A 14,388-nucleotide genomic window follows, 5' to 3' on the forward strand; every position below is an offset into this window, starting at 1 on the left:
TATGGGGTAGAATTGCGATCTGTAATCTTAAACTGTTGACATACCTCTTTCCTCAAATTACTATTAAGATTAGCACCATTATATGTTATGTTCACCTTTGGGATTCCGAATTGACAGATGATATTTCAATGAACAAAACCGACAACTGCTTTCTTGGTCACCGATTTGAAAGTTTTGGCCTCAACCCACTTGGTGAAATAATCAATGGCTACCATAATGAATCTGTGCCCATTAGATGCTTCTGGCTCAATTGGTCCAATGACATCCATACCCCAAGCAACAAAGGGCCATGGTGCGGACATTGTGTGCAACTCGGATGGCGGAGAATGAAATAAATCTCCATGTACTTGGCACTGATGACATTTGCACATAAAACTAATACAATCTCGCTCCATGGTGAGCCAATAATAACCTGCTCGGAGAATTTTCTTTGCCAGCACATATCCGCTCATATATGGTCCACAGACTCCCGAATGTTCTTCGGACATGACAATTGTAGCTTGTCTAGCATCTATGCATCTTAACAATCCAAGGTCTGGAGTTATTTTATACAAAACTCCTCCACTTAAGAAAAACCCCCTTGCCAACCGTCGAATTGTTCTCTTTTGATCCGCTGTGGATTGCACTGGATATATCTCCACTCTGATGTACTCCTTGATATCATGGAACCATGGTTCGCCATCAAGTTCTTCTTCTATCATGTTACAGTAAGCATGTTGGTCTCGAACTTGAATATGCAGAGGATCGACATAAGCTTTGTCCGGATGGTGTAACATTGATGCCAGGGTAGCCAAAGCATCGACAACATCATTATGGACCATTGGAATATGCCTGAACTCCACTGATCGAAATCGTTGACAAAGATCATGCAAACATTGTCGGTACGTTATGAGCTTCAAATCTCGTGTTTCCCATTCTCCTTGAATTTGATGTACCAGAAGATCCGAGTTTCCCAAGACCAAGACTTCCTGGACATCCATGTCTACAGCTAGCCTCAAACCCAAAATGCATGCCTCATATTCAGCCATATTGTTGGTGCAATAAAACCGAAACTGAGCCATAACAGGATAGCGATGCCCTGTTTCAGAAATAAGCACATCCCCTATTGCAACTCCTTTCATGTTGACCGCTCTGTCAAAGAAAAGTTTACAACCTGGTTTCTCGATCTGCTCCAGTTCATCGATATGCATCACCTCTTCATCGGGAAAATAAGTTTTCAATGGCTTGTACTCATCATCGACCGGGTTCTCGGCTAAATGATCTGCCAATGCTTGGCTTTCATTGCATTCCGAGTCACATAGATGATGTCAAACTTTGTGAGCAAAATCTACCACTTCGAAAGTCTTCCTGTCGGCATAGGATTTTGAAAGATATACTTCAATGGATCCAAGCGCGAAATGAGGTAAGTAGTGTAGGATGACAAATAATGTTTCGATTTCTGAGCCACCCAAATTAGGGCGCAACATGTCCTTTCCAGATGAGTGTACTTAACCTCATAAGCCGTGAACTTCTTGCTAAGATAGTAGATGGCCTGTTCCTTTCTGCCGGTGATGTCATGCTGCCCCATTACACAACCAAATGAATTTTCCAAGACTATCAAGTAAAGAATAAAAGGTCTCCCTGGTTCTGGCGGAACCAACACAGGTGGGTTTGACAAGTATCCTTTTATCTTATCAAATGCTTCTTGACACATCCGTCCACTTGACCGCAGCATCTTTCTTCAGCAACTTGAAAATAGGCTCACAAGTTGTCGTGAGCTAAGCAATAAACCTGCTGATGTTGTTCAACCTCCCTAACAGACTCATCACCTCAGTCTTGTTCCTCGGAGGCGGAAATTCTTGGATAGCTTTGATCTTTGACGGATCCAACTCAATGCCTCGACGACTGATTATGAATCCCAACAATTTTCCATATGGAACACCAAATGCACAATTTGCAGGGTTAAGTTTGAGGTTGTACCTATGAAGCCTCTGGAAAATTTCCTCAAGTCTCCGACGTTGTCGGCCTGCTGCTTTGACTTTATGATTACATCATATATGTACACCTCAATCTCCTTGTGTATCATATCATGGAACACAGTAGTCATTGCCCTCATGTAAGTTGCCCCAGCGTTTTTCAAACCAAATGGCATTACTCGGTAATAATAAGTTCCCCATGGTGGGATGAATGTCGTCTTTTCCGCATCTTCGTCATCCATTAAAATCTGATGATACCCTGCATAGCAATCCACAAATGATCCAATCTCACGCTTGGCGCAATTATCGATCAAAATGTGGATGTTGGGTAGTGGGAATTATCCTTTGGACTTGCTTTGTTGAGATTGCGGTAATCAACGCATACTTTGATCTTGTCGTCCTTCTTTGGTACTGGCATAACGTTAGCTAACCAAACGGGATATCGTGTGACCCGAATGACCTTTGCATCCAACTGCTTAGTGATTTCTTCCTTAATCTTCACACTCATATCAGTTTTGAACTTTCTCAATTTTTGCTTGACGGGAGGGAATGTCGGGTCAGTAGGTAACTTGTGGACCACCAAATCAGTGCTCAAACCTGGCATGTCGTCGTATGACCATGCAAAAATATCTTTGTATTCAATCAGTGCTTTGATTATCTCTTCCCTGATTTTTGGTTCAAGGTGGACGCTTATTTTAGTCTCACTGATATTATTTGCGCCCCCTGTAGACATGTGATTTTTGACCCTCCCCAAGATTTTTTATATTTTAGCACGTAAATATTTAATTTAGGCCTAATATAGCTATTTCAACTCATTTTTACTCTTCTACTTTATTCTATTACAAGAAAATGAAAATTACAAAAAAATATTTTTATTTTATGTACCTTTCATAAAAAAATAATATACAAAAAAAATACCTTATTTTTATCTTTATATAATTTCGAAAACACAAAAATAGTTTCATGTTTAGTTTAATTAATTAGGATTAGCTTTGGATTGTGTAGTATTTTTTTTCTTATTTTAAAAGGAGTCAATTAAGGTATTGGATCACAATTTTAAGAGTTTTAGAGCCCAGTTCTTGGCCCAATTTGGATTAGTCCATTAAGCTTAGGGACCCTTCTAGACTCTTCTTTGGAGCAAAAACAAATAAAAAGACCTAGGGACTAATGGGCAAAATACACAAAAATACACCTAAACCTAGAATCTTCCTATAAAGTAAGGCTTAAAAAATCTAAAAGAAAAGAGGGATATACACACAAAAGATGCGCAGCAAATACAGGACCCTTCCCCCTTTCGGATCGTCTTCTTCACAGACCCCCCGCGGCCTTGACCTCATCCTTCATCGTCAGACATCAATCCCAAATGAACGAAGACCCTCCAGTCATCGCCTCCTGCACAAAACCAGCGAGAACGGGCCCTCCAATCTCTCTCGATCTCTGAGAACGACGAGCAGTAGCGGACCCCTCCCATTGCCGGAAATTCGAAAACAACCCGACCTTCATCCAACATCCTCACCTCGTCTCACCTCGCCTCACCTCGCCGCGGTACACTCCGCCAGCAACCCCATATCCGGTGAGCTTCACCCTCACGTACACACATACATAGACAGAACAACAGTGTGACCTCCTCGTTCAATACGTCATTTGGCTGTTTCACTCTCAGATCTGTTGATCTTCCTTGGTTTGCTGTTTTCACCCCCACTGTCGTTACTGCTTCTTCCGTTTGCCATTAGCTATGCCATTTTCGGATAGGATTATGAAACTCAGCTACAAAGCACACAAAATGGAATAAAGCAGATCCAAATCGCTAGTCACTGTTGCAATCCGTTGATTTCATTATTTGGTTTAATTCGAGTTTTCTGGCGAGTTCCGAGTTGTAGTCTGAGGTTACCGACAGGGTTTTGCGGCCATGTTCCGGCTTTAGTTCATATTCACACAGTGTTATTGCAATCGGAAAGGCCATCATTTTATGTTAAGTAGTGATTTCTGGCGAGGTTCTCGATCTAGAAAGTGCACGGTTCTGTCGAGGTTGTACAAGTCATGACTGGTCGTTGTATGAATCTTGCTTGGAGGCCTTGTTCAATGAGAAATCCTTGCTTCAGTTGAGGTTCATTCTCAATTCTTTTTCACTATTGATTAGGTGAATTCTATATTTGTTTGATTTTGATACATTATTTGATTATTTTATTTTAGTTGAAAAATCTTGAACGAGTATTGAGTGCTTGGTTGAATTGTTGTATCTTGAAAACAAAAGGAAATTTTAACTACATGAAGCCATGAAATATGATACTCTCACTTGTGTTAGTTGGCCCATTAACTGTTACCTTACTGGATTTAGGTTCAGAATAAATTGGGAACGATTTGGTTGCCTCAGTTGAAATTAGGCCTTTAACACCTTCACTTAAGCAATTAAATAAAGTTATATGAGTGGATGAAAAATATCACCAAGCCCAACTAATTTTTCAAATGAATTCCACACCTCCTTTATATATTTTGTAATCTTAGTCATAGGCAGTGAAGTTTCCATGTCAATGTTAGGATCCATGTCAAAGAAATGCCAAGCAAATCTTGAGAAGACATTAGTATAGTTCTGCTTGTAGCTAATTTTTATGTCAATCTCTGTTGTGAAGGGGAGAATTCTCTCTAGACGTTGCACTTTTTCTCCATACAAACTACATGGTGAAATATTGGTGAATGAATGGTGAAATGAGTTTGTCTGGTCGATACAAGACAAAGACCAGTTTGCTCCCAGCAGGTTGCCAAGAAGATTATAATTAGGAACAGGCATGTAGAACATTGTTGGTCTCCGAACATGACCAGTATAGTTTCGGACTTTCAATAATTCATGAACGCTTTGTCCAACAAATGAATATCTATAGTTTCGGACTTTCAATAATTCCAAATTGAAGATAGGCAACTTATAAACGCGTCGTTGCTTTAGGCGCGTTGTTTTAATAATATTACTTTCTTAAACTCGGGTGTGCATTTCATGTGACCCAAATCAAAATCTTAAAACGTTGACTAAAATGTGTTTAGGATTGCGGGTGCATTTCATGTGGCGCAATCCAAAGGCACATTTTAGATGACGCTCAATCTTCTTCAAAAAATTAATTAAAAGCGGTCAAAAGTTTAAAATGGCATCATAGGTTAAAACGTGTTTCTAGAATCAGAGAGTTAAGCCTAATATAACAGTTGAGCGACCGTGCTAGAACCACGAAACTCGGGAATGTCTAACACCTTCTCCCGGGTTAACAGAATTCCTTACCCGGATTTATGTGTTCGCGGACTATTAAACAGAGTCAAGCTTTTTCCTCGATTCAGGATTCAACCGGTGACTTGGGACACCATAAATCTCCCAAGTGGCGACTCTGAATCTTTTAACAATAAATCTCGTTTCGATTGTCCTTTAATTGGAAAAACTCCCGCATCTACTCCTCTCCGGGGGTGTAGGTAAAAACGAGGTGTGACAGCTCTAGAGACTCTGCTGGGGATCAAACCCAGAATCTCTAGTTCAGGGTTCAAGAATTTGAGCATAGAATAATTGTTATAGTTGGCTTTATCCATTATATGATTTTGTTACATGATTTGGGCCTAATGTGCTAATTGATTGCTTTTATCGCTTTGATATTCCGTGAACTATATATAAACTGTTGCGAAATCCCTCTTCTTTCTGAGTCTTCTAAATCATGAAGAAGTGTGCACTTCGTGTGACTTCTTTTCTGTTAGAGTCATATTTCAAATTTAGAACGAGGTTCGGACAAGTTGCAAAGCCAGTAAAGCTTCTGTATTCCCGGTACGCTGCCCCCCTCGGGTTGAGCTGTCCGCTCGGGTAAGCTAGGTCTAGAACAATAAACCTAGATTTTGAACCTAGTATAACAAGACCTCATGCCGGATCCCTATTAGGAACGTTTGCTTGCATCACGTGCATTTGACTTTGGGGACTCAACACAGGGGTTGGGTTCGTCTAGGACAAGTGTACCCAAAATAACAGACCATCTTGATGCATCCTATGTGCTACATATTGCATTTATTCAAGGGTAAAAGTGTCATTTGGCAGACCAATGATAATTGAGGGTGAATGAAAAAAAAAAGAAAAAAAAAGAGAGGATGAAGTGTGAGGATGAAGCGAGTAGGGCCCAATTATATTTTTTGTTACATTTTACTAAGAAAAAAAGAGCATGGAAACTTCAAAAAGATTTTGCACTTTTTATCATTTTTCAAAATCAAAAAGAAAAATCAAATAAATAAATAAAGAGTTTCATCATTTTTCGAAAAAAGACAAAAAATGTGTTTTCTATAAGTGAGTTGTTTTTTTTATTTCTTGCCCGTATCCAATTTGCCCGAACTACGCATACCTGATTCTCGTCTTTCGGGGCGTGATACGTAGGCAACCCACATAGGGTTCGGTCTTCCTAGTAAATCTTAGGTTCTTGGCTTTGCGGGGTCATAGCCAAATTTTGCACTTCTAGCCATCTTTGGCCAAATAAGCCAGTTTGCAAAAATAGCCTCAACCATGTCTTCCATGTGTCCAGTAGGGAGTGTTATTGTCTCACATAGTGTTGATTTAAAGTTTTCTCATACAGGTGTGGATTTATTTACCGAAGTTTGAGCATGACAGACACCCCGTGACTATCCGGTCAAGATCGCTCAGTCAGGAGTTGCTTAAGGAGATTTGTTTTATTTTTATGTTTTGAGTATGTTCTTCATTTTATGTCGTCTTTTACTTTCTAGTTTTGTACAGTAATGTCAAGCCTTTTGTTATTGTATTTTCTGCTTTATATTTGAAAAATATGCTGTAACTCAAAAATCCAAAAAGAAAAGAGATGTTGCATTTTATATTTCGTTATAAATCTTCTTTAGAATACCAATTCTAGAAATGAAAAAAAAATTGAGGTTGTTTTCCTTTAGGCAATTAATATCTAGGACTTAAAATGAATTGTTTTTATGTTTCCTTTAGTATATTAGGACCAAAATTCAAAAAAACAAAAAAAAAGAGAATTTTCTTTTAGTACTTCTTTAGAAGCTTTCTTTAAGGTGTTAATCCCAAAATCCAAAAAGATTTTCTTTTGAGGTGTTTCTTTGGGAAATTAGTGAAAAATAAAAAAATAATTCTTTTATTTTCATTAGAACTTTAGGATATTGTAGATAGAAAAAATACCTTATCTTTTGTTTATCATTAGAATTTCTTTTTTAGGTAATCAAAATTGAAATCCAAAAGCATCTTGTTTTATCTTTTTCATTGCTCGTTTCGAAAAAATATATATGAACGTTAAGCTTGAGTTTAGAATAAGTTATAGAACATTAAGTCTAAAAAATTCAAAAAAAAAAGAGATTTTTTTCTTTTATTTCCCTTTTCTCGTCAGAGTAGTCTTTAAGGTAAAAGGAAAAAGAATGTTAGTTTGTTTTCTTTATTCCCGACATTCCAAAACTACGCAAAGTTTTGATTCATGCGGCATCATGATACATAGGCAACCTACATAGGGTTCGATCGAATCATTTTTTTTTAAAGAAAAAAGAAAAGGAAAATAAAATAAGAAAAGAAAAAAAGAGATGAAATTGTGGGATATGAGATATGAGATAAAGAAAGAGTGATGATTAAAAAAAAGAGAAATGAAGGAAAATAGCCAAGCCAACAAGTGCTAGAAAAGCAAAAAAAAAGAGAGAGAGAGGTTGAAATGAACAAATCGGGATGATGCTAACTGACCTTTGTACCCTCGAAGTCATTTTAGAACCGATAACTGTGGCTAGGTGCATTGCACATAAAGTGAGATTATCTTATGTTAAATGCCCTAATGCTAACGTGACGGCTTCATTTTGTTATATTCCTAGCAGAAGGGTGGTTGGTTTGTGGTTTAAAAGTGGTAACTCTTCTCTGCAACATAAAGTCAAAATGCAATAGCAGATAACAACAGAACTGAGTTGGTTGATACCGGCGCTCAAAAGCAGTTGGTTGAACAGGACAATGGGTTGGTTGAAGAGGTAAAAATGTTAAAACAACACATGGCTGACATGTATCAGGCTTGGATGACTGGGAAGGCGCCACCCCCGCCACCACCTAGCTTCCTAGATGCTGCCCTTACCCAAACTACGGACACAATGCCAGATGATCCTCCACACTCTCTAGATCCACCCGCTTATCTCCAAGCTCATGATGCCCAATATTACCCCTCAAATATTGCCCACAAGGTTCCTTACTCATAAAAACAGGGCCCAAAGGATGAGCCTCATGTTGAAAATGAAAGGTTCACAGGAAGAGAAGGGAAAGATAGGGCACCTAGGAGGCTAAAAGGCATAGAACAATCCTTAAAGAACAAGCAAGGAATGGGAGGCCAGGGAAGCATGACTTATAAAAAACTGTCTGTGTCCCCTGACGTTCGCCTGCTCGCGGGATTTAAAGTGCCAAAATTTAACTTGTATGATGGGTGTGGGGATCCGGTAGCCCACCTGAAGGTTTATTGCAGTGAAATGAGAGGTGTTGGAGAGAAAAATGACTTGATGATGGCGTATTTCAGTGAGAGCCTGACTGGGGCAGCTTTGGACTGGCATGCTCGTCAAGATATTGGTAAGTGGCCTACATTGGGTGACATGACTCAAGATTTTGTTCAATACTTTCAATACAAATCAGGCGTTACCCCAAACCGCTCCTCCATATCTAGAATGGGAAAGAAACTGGATGAAAGCTTTATAGAGTTTGGGCTCAGATGGAGGGAGCAGGCTGCTCGAGTCAATACCCCGATTGGTGAAGAAGAAATGGTTGAGCTTTTCCTACAAGCCCAGGGACCCACCTACTTCAGTCATTTGATCCCGGACCTAGGTAAACCTTTCAATGATATGTTAAAAATGGGGGAGCTAGTACAAGAGGGAATCAAGTCAGGAAAAATCATGAGTTGTTCGAAAAACATTCAGAACATCCCAGTAAGCTTGGGTGGAAGAAAGAGAAACAGAAAAGATGATCTAATGGGCTTTCCCGATCAACACTTCCAGCCTGGATATCGTCCCCGTGGATATCCTTATGCACCAGATGATCCTCCCCAATGCCATTTTTCTCTATAGAACTCCTAAATTCGTACATTACTCTCCCAGTACCCAGCTCCACAAAATGCCTATCTACCCCCACGAGTCTACCGAAACCCCCGTAGATCAGGTTTCTGGCCCAATCAAGTATTTAAGAATGAGAGGTTGCGGAGGAAGAAAACATTCACTCCATTGGGAGAGTCATATGCCAGTCTGTTCTCTAAAGAAATTGGACATGTTGAAGCCGATCCAGATAAAAATGCCAAACCCTCTTCCAAAGAAGTTTGATTTTTCTCAATGGTGCGCATATTGTTCAGATGCCTTAGGGTATGACATAGAGAAATGTTGGAATCTGAAGAACGCAATTCAGAAGCTTATTGATGCAGGCGACATTGTCGTGCAAAATCCAGACGCAGCAGACACTAGCCAAAGTCCGTCACCTATGCATAATGAGACGCATATGGTGGGAATGATTTATTTTGAAAAGGAATGTGAGAATTCTTCTAGGATCCTAGGAGGTCCACGTGCTACGAAGCTTTTAGTGGTATCATAGGTTGATCCTAAGAACGAGCAAGCAAAGGGAACCCAAAGGCAATCTGTTAAGAACAATGTGATGGAGACTTGTGAAGGTCCTAGTATCGTTGATGCAGAAGTCAGTGGCTAAGATGTTGAGTTTTGATTATTGGAAAGACGCTCCTTTCTTGGTAGCCAGGGAGGAATTTTGATGGTTTAATTTGTTGTCATTTCTACTATCCGGGTTATTTTAGGGTTGTAATCCGGATATTGTCTTGTGACTCAAACCCTTCTATCCTTTTATTTTGCTTAGTTTGTTTAGTCATAATAGCTTGTTTAGTGTTGTCTAGGTTTGTTCTAGGTCTGTAACCCCAGTTTAGTTTGTTTGTTTTGTTATCTAAACCCTTTCACCATCTGTCTAATGCCATTTTTTGTTTTCTGTGATTTCTAGTCATTTTCGTTTAGTTCTATTTTCTTTTTATAGTTCTTTTCCTGTTGACTCTAGTGACGTGACATGCACGCGTAATTCTCAGCCTGGTTTTAAAAGTCAGTTTAATCACGAAGCAATGAAACAATGTTGAAGATGTAAGGACATTTGAGGGAAATAAGTAAAGGCATTTTGAGATCACTTCAAGCCCAAATTGTGTGAAACTGGGGCAGATAGAACATAAAGAAACACTATTGAAACGCATCCTACCGTGTCAGGTTGAAGCTAAAGGCATGTTTATCCCAAGTTGGCAGGGGCCGTTCGTGGTAACGAGAGGGGTGTCCAATGGTGCTTTGTATTTAACAGATGGAGGGGCCAAATGTGTGGATATGGTTATCAATTCTAATGCAGTCAAAAGATATTGTGTATGATTTCTTTGGTTTGTTTAATTGTGTTTGTTTGTACTGGGCATGTTTTGAAGATTGGAATGACGAAGGCATTTTATTCTGCTATCTAAACACTTTATCTTGTGTTACCGTTTTGACCCTTATTTATTTCGTTTTCATACCCCTCTTTTGGAATCAGTGGTAAAGTTCAAAAACGCAAGTGCAAAATGTAAGTAAACGACAAAAAAAAGAGATAAAGAAAAGAATGAAAAGAGAAAGAAAAGAATGAAAAGAAAAAGAAAAAAAAAGAAAAAGAGGGGAAAGAATAACAAAAGAAAAAACAAAAAGAAGAAAAGAAGAGAAAGAAAAACAAAAAAAATCACAACAAACAAAGTAAATTCCTATGACATGAACTTTGCTCGACCTGATTCCTTTTAAGTATATGTAGGCAGCCTCATGGTTCGGTCACATCAAAATAAAATCCAAAAGTCCACAAGCAAAGAAACTTGGGCAAAAGTTACAGTCTTTGCAAGAAGTTTGATTCCGAAAGTTGTAATGTTTAACCCATTTGAATTGTTTTGAGCCTTTAATATCCTTTCATTCTAACCTCATCCAAAATCCCACATTACGGTCCAAAGAAAGACCTTCCAATCAGTCTTCGAGAAATGCCAAGTCGAGCAGGCAGAGGTGATTCATATCAGGGGCAACATTCTGGTCCAAACAGGAAAAAGAATAAAAAATGAGAGAGTCTTATTGGTGAAAACCCTCACAGGCACCGTAAGGTGACGGGAGCTGATAGAAATCAAAAATAAGAGAGTCTTATTGGTGAAAACCCTCGCGGGCACCGTAAGGTGACGGTAAGTTGAGAGAAAGAACGAAATGAGAGAGGCTTGATGGTAAAAACCCTTCTGGCACTACAAGTCGAATAAGGATTGTGAATCAGATTGGATAATCGGAGCATTGAAGCCCAGTTTCACAGTTTAGGGGTATAACAGGAGTTGAACATCAGACTTGCTCAACAGAATAGGCCATAGGTGCATGTCATGGTCATTAGAGTTGGTATCCACATCTGATAGGTTTCTACTTTGTAGCTTTCTTGTTATGAATTATCCCCTTCTTTTCTCCTTTACTCTGTTCCTTTTGTCTTGTTTACCTCCTATTTCCGAGTCTGTTTGGTCAGAACAAGTGAGAAATGACTTCAAAATTTGCCACCAGCTTTTCAATTGCACAAAACGGGATCTGGCTAGTACATCAAAGTGTCATAAGTCAGGAAAGAACAACAAGCGCACTGAGCTGGTAACAATCAACATGCTTTGGGACCCTTGTGAAATACAAAGGTTTGGTACACATCAATTCAGGAATAATGCAACAGATGGAGGGTGCTAGGTAAACGGATCAAAGGTATTTTCGGTGAAACACGACAGTTTGGTACATATCAATTCAGGAACAATGCAACAAGATGGAGGGGTTTGGTGAACAGATCAAAGGTATTTTCTGTGGTAAGATTGACAAAAGGTGTTTAATCAGTGACAAGTGAGTCCCTCTGAGCAGAAATCAAAGTTATTGTGGCAAGTGAGGAGCAACAGACCTCAAGTCCAGGGCCAGTGGATTAAGTCAAGAAAAAACAACATGCGTGATGAGTGGGTGGCAATTGTCGTGCTTTGAGATTCATGAGAAACACAAAGGTTTAGTACATATCAATGCAAGAGCACAATGCAATATATGAAGAGTATTGGGTTGGAACGGATCAGAAGTATTTTCCGTGATAAGGGTGACAGAGAAAGTGGTTAATCAACAAACAAGCAAGGTCTTCGAGTGGAAATCAAAGTTATCATGGGAAGTGAAGGAGCAACCGTCCTCAAAGTCAAGGCCACAAACCAACCACCATATTTTTATGCTGACAAGATTTTCCTTTGATTTGAAATAGTGGGAGAAAATTTCGTTTGTTTAAGAGAAACCCTCCGTAAGGAAAGGCAAGCACCAAACAGGTTTGACAGTAAATTTTCAGGACCCTCCTGGAAAATAGGACCTAGTTTAAAATTCGAAACAATCATGAGTAGCATAATCTAGCATAAATGTACCCCGAAAGAATAGGATTCAATTAGGAGTTTTCAGGACCCTCCTGAATAATGGGACTTAGCTTTAAGATTTCCATTAGATAACAAGATTTAGCGTAAGTTCTGTTGTAGGGTGTCACACCTCCTTTTTCACCTACACCCGCAAGGGCCTAAATAGGGAGTTTTTCCAATTAAAGGACAATCAAAGGGATTCATTTATTATTAAAAATTCAGAGTTTCCACTTGGGAGATTTATGGTATCCCAAGTCACCGGTTGAATCCCGAATCGAAGAAAAGATTGACTCTGTATTACAGTCCGCGAACCAGAAATTTGAGTAAGGAATTCAAGTTTGTATAAGTTTGTATAAGATGGCTTTAAAGTTTGTATTACAGTCCGCGTACCAGAAATTCGAGTAAGGAATTCAAGTTTGTATAAGTTTGTATAAGATGGCTTTAAAGTTTGTTGGAACGGATCAGAAGTATTTTCCGTGATAAGGGTGACAGAGAAAGTGGTTAATCAATAAACAAGCAAGGTCTTCGAGTGGAAATCAAAGTTATCATGGGAAGTGAAGGAGCAACCGTCCTCAAAGTCAAGGCCACAAACCAACCACCATATTTTTATGCTGACAAGATTTTCCTTTGATTTGAAATAGTGGGAGAAAATTTCGTTTGTTTAAGAGAAACCCTCCGTAAGGAAAGGCAAGCACCAAACAGGTTTGACAGTAAATTTTCAGGACCCTCCTGGAAAATAGGACCTAGTTTAAAATTCGAAACAATCATGAGTAGCATAATCTAGCATAAATGTACCCCGAAAGAATAGGATTCAATTAGGAGTTTTCAGGACCCTCCTGAATAATGGGACTTAGCTTTAAGATTTCCATTAGATAACAAGATTTAGCGTAAGTTCTGTTGTAGGGTGTCACACCTCCTTTTTCACCTACACCCGCAAGGGCTTAAATATGGAGTTTTTCCAATTAAAGGACAATCAAAGGGATTCATTTATTATTAAAAATTCAGAGTTTCCACTTGGGAGATTTATGGTATCTCAAGTCACCGGTTGAATCCCGAATCGAAGAAAAGATTGACTCTGTATTACAGTCCGCGAACTAGAAATTCGAGTAAGGAATTCAAGTGGTATCCCAGTCTGTATAAGTTGGCTTTAAAGTTTGTATGTTTAAGATAGGATTCAATTAGGAGTTTTCATGACCCTCCTGAATAATGGGACTTAGCTTTAAGATTTCCATTAGATAACAAGATTTAGCGTAAGTTCTGTTGTAGGGTGTCACACCTCCTTTTTCACCTACACCCGCAAGGGCCTAAATAGAGAGTTTTTCCAATTAAAGGACAATCAAAGGGATTCATTTATTATTAAAAATTCAGAGTTTCCACTTGGGAGATTTATGGTATCCCAAGTCACCGGTTGAATCCCGAATCGAAGAAACGATTGACTCTGTATTACAGTCCGCGAACCAGAAATTCGAGTAAGGAATTATGTTAACGCGGGAGAAGGTGTTAGGCATTCCCGAGTTCCGTGGTTCTAGCACGGTCGCTCAACTATTATATTCGGCTTAATTATTTTATTTTAGTACATGTTCAAACCTATGTGCATTTTAACCTTAACCACTTTTATTCATTTTTAGGAAGATTGCAACGTTATTAAAACACGTCTTGAACTACGTCACATAAATGCACCCGTGGTCTTTGACATATTTTAACATTGTTGATATTTGGATTTGGGTTACATAAATGCGCACCCGAGTTTAGGGAGGTAATGTTATTAAAATACGCGCCTAAAGAGACTAACGCGTTATTTTGGGGAAGGCCGTGAAATTCGCTAAACGGCTCGTCCCGAAATCTAAGTATTTTAATATATACAATTATCGAGGGCACCACAATCTAGGTGCTTTATTTGGTGAGGCTCATCTCATCCATTATTTAAAGGAAAACCTAGAGTACACTACGATTTTCTATTTTTGTCTCTCAAAGAAAAAAAAGAAAAAAAAAACTAATTAATTAAAACACTCAAAGCTTAAGGT

The 14,388-nt window shown here is 38.9% G+C and overlaps 1 long non-coding RNA gene across 1 annotated transcript; it reads left to right on the forward strand.

The window, feature by feature from the left end:
• The first annotated feature begins 3,006 nt into the window (after positions 1–3,006).
• LOC142182012 (uncharacterized) lies at positions 3,007–6,775 on the forward strand. Its single transcript, XR_012710898.1, has 2 exons — positions 3,007–4,062; positions 6,539–6,775. It is a non-coding gene; the product is annotated as an uncharacterized LOC142182012 (long non-coding RNA).
• Positions 6,776–14,388: the final 7,613 nt, after the last annotated feature.

Source organism: Nicotiana tabacum, chromosome 6 (genome assembly GCF_000715075.1).
Source record: "Nicotiana tabacum cultivar K326 chromosome 6, ASM71507v2, whole genome shotgun sequence".
In the NCBI taxonomy this organism is placed as follows: Eukaryota; Viridiplantae; Streptophyta; class Magnoliopsida; order Solanales; family Solanaceae; genus Nicotiana; species Nicotiana tabacum.